Source organism: Meleagris gallopavo, unplaced genomic scaffold (assembly GCF_000146605.3).
Source record: "Meleagris gallopavo isolate NT-WF06-2002-E0010 breed Aviagen turkey brand Nicholas breeding stock unplaced genomic scaffold, Turkey_5.1 ChrUn_random_7180001948782, whole genome shotgun sequence".
Classification (NCBI taxonomy): Eukaryota; Metazoa; Chordata; class Aves; order Galliformes; family Phasianidae; genus Meleagris; species Meleagris gallopavo.
The window spans coordinates 1-6,386 of NW_011210417.1; the positions used below are offsets into that span (position 1 = coordinate 1).

Here is a 6,386-nt window from a genome sequence, read left to right on the forward strand (position 1 = left end):
GCCGTCAGCAGACCTCGTCGCCTCCTCCGGGCAGCGCTGCCGTCCCGTAACGCTGCCGGGGTCCGGAAGGAGCCTGAGGGCGCCCGGCCTCGGCTCTGTGGAAGTAGATGCGAGCGGGGCGGAGGGCTCCTGCCCGGCTGGGGCTGAGGCCTGTCACCTCCACAGCTCCTCAGGGCTTCGTGTTAACGAGGTAACGACCGTATCCCAAGCACTGAGGGGTCCTGTGTGTTCTGGCGTTGGAAAAGCAAAGAAGGAAGTGTGAGAAGGCTTCCTAGAAGCGTTGTGGGAGGGCTGTAAGCGTGCCCTCGGTGAGGCAGATGAGAAAGAAAGCACGAGAGGCTTGCTGCAGTTTGTCTTGTCCCACAGTCACGTTTGTTGGAAGACTGCCCAGTTCTGTGCCTGAGCTGGATCTGTGGGACGCACCTTACTTTCTATTGGCAGTCTTATCCCCTTCAAGTCAGGAGCCAAGCAGAAAGTAGCAGTTGTTTTCTCACTGCTCTCCTGGGCGCTGCGTAAGGAGCTCGAGTCTCAGTCAGCAGTCCCATATCGGTGGTGCAGTTCACCTGGCTTAGCGTAGAAGTTACTGTCACGGATTTGCTTACACTGATGCGTTTGTAATATGATATGAGCAATGGAATAATTACTGTGTAATAAAATCACAGAGAGATGGCTAAAATAAGGTAAATATACAACTCCCTGGATCACAGGATTAGCTGAGTGCAGCTTGGTTTTTTGCTCATTCTTTTTTTTTTCGTTCTTTTTTTTTTCCGGGGCTGCACGGCAGCCAAGATACTCAGTTGCTTTTTTTTTCCCATCTAATCTTATCATAGCTAGTTATTTTTAGAAACAGTTCTGGTGAAGTTAATTCTTTTTGTTTATTTAATTTTTTATTTTTTAGAAGCTATTTTTATGCAAAGCAAAATGTACGTATCAGCACAAGGGCATATCTTGTTCTACTTCGGCAGTTAAAGGAATTGCGTTTTGTCCAAGTCCCAGAAAGATCAGAAAGGGAAGAAAGGAAAAACCTTATAACAGTTATGATGCCAGTTTAAAATATTTTCTAGTAGTAGTGTTGGTTCAGTGAAAAAAAATATTCTTGCATAACGATAGCTGGAGCATCAGAATAAAAACAACACAAGTCAAAGGTTTTCAGTGTTTGCACAGGCTGCTTGAGTAATAGATTTTAAGGTGACCAGAAATTCTGTAGCTAGTATTTATCCAAACATTCATGAAGGAAATACTAATTTCCTATTTATCTTCTGAGTCTAATTTATGGGAATATTGGAGCTAGCAATGGCAGTGACAGCGTATGGTGAGATTTTTGACATTGCCATACATGACTTTGGATATGGTTAGCAAATGTCATATGTATATGTTTTTAATGTGCAGGTTCAGTGATTGTGCTGCGTTAGACCAACAGGATTTTCTTCATCAGTGACTTATGTGTTTTGATGAGTTTTATGTGAAAAGGTAATGTTTATGGCTTAATGTTTTAAGTGTTTGTATGAAAATGATGACAGTTTTGTGTATGTATTTGAACCTGATGAGATAGATACTGTCAGGTCAAAGGAAAATGGTGGAATAGTGAAAGCATAACTTGTGAAGGAAACTTGCTGACAACATTATTACAGATACAGAAACTTAGAGTTTTAAAAGTAAATGGTCAGATCAGGAATGTGCTTACTTACAGTTATTTCAGCAATAACGATTCAAGCATTTATTGCTGTGTCTTGTAACCTAAATTATGGGAAATGTATGATGAGCCTCAAAGGACATGGTGTTGTGTTTGCCCCTACTGAGAACATGGACGTTTTAGGAGGAGTCTTGTTTATTTACTGCTTTCTTAAATATATACCTTTGTTTCTAATTTAATATGATGTCCTGACCTTTGTGAAATACATTTTGTGAGAGATTGGGACTTTTCTCTTTTTTCTTTAAAACAGGAATTAAGATGAATGAAATACTTTATTGGCCATAGGAGGATCATGATGTGCAAGGTGGGTACTTTGAAAGAATACAGTAAGTATCCTTGCAGAATATTCAAATGCTTGATTCAATATTTAAGTACAAATTAATGGTGTACTATGAGGGGTGGTTGAAACTAGATGATCGTTGTGGTCCTGTTCAACCCAGGCCGTTCTATGATTCTGTGGTTTATGGTGTTTGCTCATTTGAATGCATCTTTGACTTATATCTTTTGACTTATATATCTTTTGACTTATGTACAGTATTTGCAGGTGTTGGTTTGTCCTTAATAAGCTAATTAACTGAGTGGGGGAGATGTTCAAAAATCTGTTTTAAAGGACTGTTTTCCTGGGTATTTATAGCATACTTAAACATTTTAGGAAATGTTTTCAGTTCATGGAGCTGGACAGTGAGCTCAGACAGCGGTTGATTCGAGTAGATGTGGGAAGAAAAAGCACCATATTTGACAGTCTTACCTGCCTTATCAATGGACTTGGTTTGGGTTACTGGGTAGCTTCAGAGTTCATGGAGAGTTTTACCTGATTGGTTGAATTTGGCAGAGAAACATTTGATCTCTGAATTAGTCAGAGGAACATTGCTGTGCTCAGTCTCCCATATGAAGTCAGACGTTACTGATAACTGAAGATCAAAATATCTGTAGGAATTATTTTACGTGCCCTCTTTAAAAAAAAAAAAGGCAGAAACCAAACAAAGTGAACTCTGCATTCCTTTAATAATTCTTATTTACTGCATCCAAACATCTGGAACACGTATATTGATGATGTGAGTAAAGGAATTAAGTTTGTCTCTAGCTTGATTACAGGTGGTTGCATCTCACTGATCTGTATATCTGTCTCTGCATCAGGTCACATCTCAGTGGAATCCTCTTTAGGTACTGTGACTTGTTCTCTCGGGACTGTCCACTTACTGCTTTGATTTTCTCATCAGTAGGAACACTGAGAACTTTTAGGCAGTAACACAGAGTCCTTGTCAATTTGAGCCACGCCAAGAGAGAAGACTGACAAGTTCAAGAAGCTGCATTTGCTTTTGGTTTCTGTCAAATTCAAATACAAACCTAAATATACAAAAATATCAAAAACAGCGTTCAGCAGGAAAAGACTACAGAATTGGCTCCTGCTCGTTCCTACTGAACTGTTCTTTTCATCCTGTTTAATGGAAGTTGCAGTTTTTACTTTTTGGTGTAGTTAACAACAGATTATCTGAAACTTCTTGCTTTGACTCTAGAACAGCAAAGAAAACTGTCGGGGAGGCGCTGCAACAGGAATAAAAGTGTTCAGAAAGCATGTGGCAATTTGGGGGGAGGTAACAGGGAAATCTTCCTCCTATTTTTTCCCTGCTGGAATTCATATCGTAACATTTAGCGTTGGTGTTCAGTTCAAAACTTACTGTGCTGCAAAGGTTGGTGTGTTGACATGGGCATGCTTTCCCACAGCTCAAATAGCAGAGAGTTTATTTATAAAGCAAAATATATCTCTGAAATTATAATTGATACTGTAATTATGGAGAACTTGCCATAAAGAGGAGGCTTAGTGGCCTGTAGGACATTTTCCTGGCTTAGAATAGTCAAGATTTATACTGCAGCATTTTCTCTGTATGAGTCTTAAACAGGAAATTCCCCCATCAAGACAGAAAAACTTCAGTAATTAAGAGGTACTGTGACGGGGATGATAAGCCTAAAATAATGGTCAACTTTAAATGTTATTTATGGTTGGAACATCTAAATGGTAAGCTTTGCTTTACTTCTTGGGGATCATTGCTTTTTCTAAAATATGTGTTCAGAAGCCAGCTGTGTGGTGCCAGCCTTTCCATAAACCAGCGTGTGCCAGATGTGTGTGGGATCCTGGGGAAGGTGGTTGCATTGGTTTCTCTGTTTCACTTTGGTAATGAGCAGAATGCTTCCAAAGTTGCTGCGTTGTTTTTTCTTCTTTCAAAAGACTGGGAGTGTTGTACCTCAGCTTTGGGAAGGAGGCCGGTTCTGAATGTGCTTTATGTTCATTTGTTACCTAGTGGAATGGTTGCTTGTTTATCTCACTTATAATTTTTTTTTTCCCCCACTCGTTGTCTGCCTGCACTTCAAGAACACCTATTGCCTCTATGCAGTTTAGAGATAAGAACGCAAATACGGTCTAATTTGTAGTGATTTTGATCACAGGTTGCTATGTTTGAGAGTTGTGCCAACTCTCTCTTGACATGCATGTATAATGATGTACTTAATGCTTAGTGGAGCCTGAGGGATTTGTTATCCTGTAGTGAAAAAGTGTTATTTATTCGCACAGTAATCTGCAGAGGAGGATAGCAATAAATCTTCTGATTTTTCTTGAGATGGTGCTCCTTTATCTTGTGTTTTATAAAACCATGCTGCCTCCTGCTCCGGGTGTTTGTGGTCTAATGGTGATTGTAGCAGCCCTTACCATTTTCAGGAGAGATGGGATTTGAAGTAGAGAAGTGTATCCTACTTATTGCACACTTAATCACAAAGTACAGAAAAAGTCTGACTTTTTTTAAAAGCAATTATTATAGCAGAATGAGTTGCCAGAAGCGTCGTATCTGCAAGATATGTAGGGTACTTGCTCTGTTCTCCTCAGGGCTTATAAGATCATGACTGGAGTGGGCTGTTCGGAATTAGGAACAAGTCCTGCCATATTTTCTGCTGACGAGCAATGTAGACGAACTGCTGTAAGAAAACAGGGCAAACCAGCTTCCTTTTTAGCTGCAGCGTTTTGGATGGAGGCTAGGTACTCTGACTTGTTATGGTGCTGTGCCAAGACCAGAGCTGCAGTTTGATGTCAGAGTTCTGCAGAGCAAGTTGCCCTAATTCTCCGCCTGCAAAGCGTTACATCTCTTGGGTGTGTCCTGAAGTGTGCTGTGGAATTCCCACTGAGTTTAGAGCGGTGTGGTTTCTATCCAGGGCAGATGACTTGTGTGTTGGAAAACAATTCAGCACCTTTGCATTGCAGGTAAATAGACAAGGGAAAACGTGGGTAATAAAAACGGAGATACAAAACAGCTATTTTCTTTTGTTTCCAACAAAATGGCAGTTATGAATTGAAGAAGTAATTTGACTTCACCAAGGAGTTTTTGGCCTTAATTTAGTTCTTTACTGCACTATGTCTGCCCCATTTGCATGCCCATCCTGAGACATTTTCATGTGTTGCTTTTGTATTTTGCTTTTATATATTGCATAAACTTTATTTCCTTAGTGGTTCTACTGAATGAGTGACTGCAGATGGGTATTGGTCTTGCAGGAGTTCACTCTGCATGCACAGCTAGTGATGACAATGGATTACATTAAAAGTGAAAGCAAGGAAAAGGAAACAAAATAAAAATCATGTAGAATAACTGAGGAAAGAAAGACTTGTAATAAGTGAGTCACCATACACGAGGTGTGCTGACAGTGGTAGCGCTGTTCTGATTTGCAACTTCAATGATAACTAAGGAAGCACGGCATTTAAGTGGTTTATTGTGTATTTTTAATCAGAAAAGTACTTTTAAATCCCATTTCTGGGGGGATTACTTGAGTTTACTCCCACGAGCGTACAAGTGTTCCTCCTATACAGGAACTTATTTTTGTATAATGTAATGAAGATACATCCACTGTAGTTTTTAATCAACAAATTCATAAAAGCACTGATAATTGATTGCTTTATTGCATCTCTTGTTTGGGTTATTTGCTAATACTTTACAGTATTATCTATCAATAAATGTAAGGTAGTACAGTTTTCTTTAGTGTGAGCTAAAAAAAAAATATCTCTTAATGTGGAATTTGTTGTGAGTCTTTGAAGAGCATTTGTGTGTGATCATATTCACTTTCTAGCATGGCACTTGGAGGCTTTGTAACTGGGTTGAGCTACAGCCAGACTACTCAGATTCTCTGTGTGTCTCTAGAGAATAAAAATCTCTTTACCATCAAACGTATAGGATAGCTTGAAGCAATCCCATTGAGCTATGGGATTTATTTCAGGTTTTGGGAGACTCATTTTTGTAAAGTAGATAACTGAGGGAATGAGTTTTCTGGCTTGGATAATGCACTGCTTGTTTTGGAAGGAAGTTTCCTATGACTAAATAAGAACAAGATGTGTGACCACCTTCCAGGGAGGAGACTATTTGGTCAGCATCAAATTAAAAGGAAAAATTTAGAAGAGGCAATTGCCCATTTTTACATAGTGTTTGAAATGTTTTCATTTTTCTACTGAGCTTTAATTATACGGTATGTGAATGGCAATAAGAAAGGCCAGAGGTTTTCTTCTGTTCTTGGAAGTATAGCTTTATCACATCGTTGGGAATTTATAGCCTAGTAATATGTAGTGTTTTTTCCATTCCTGTGTTTTACAATTGGTTTGTAGAGCCTCATAGTTTGGCGGCAGAGAGTTCAGTTTTTCATGATTTTTTTTTTTTTTTTT

The 6,386-nt window shown here is 39.3% G+C and overlaps 1 long non-coding RNA gene across 1 annotated transcript; it reads left to right on the forward strand.

The window, feature by feature from the left end:
* Positions 1-103: 103 nt before the first annotated feature.
* Positions 104-4,307, forward strand: LOC104916821. Its single transcript, XR_796684.3, has 4 exons — positions 104-190; positions 1,390-1,470; positions 1,944-1,997; positions 2,831-4,307. It is a non-coding gene; the product is annotated as an uncharacterized LOC104916821 (long non-coding RNA).
* Positions 4,308-6,386: the final 2,079 nt, after the last annotated feature.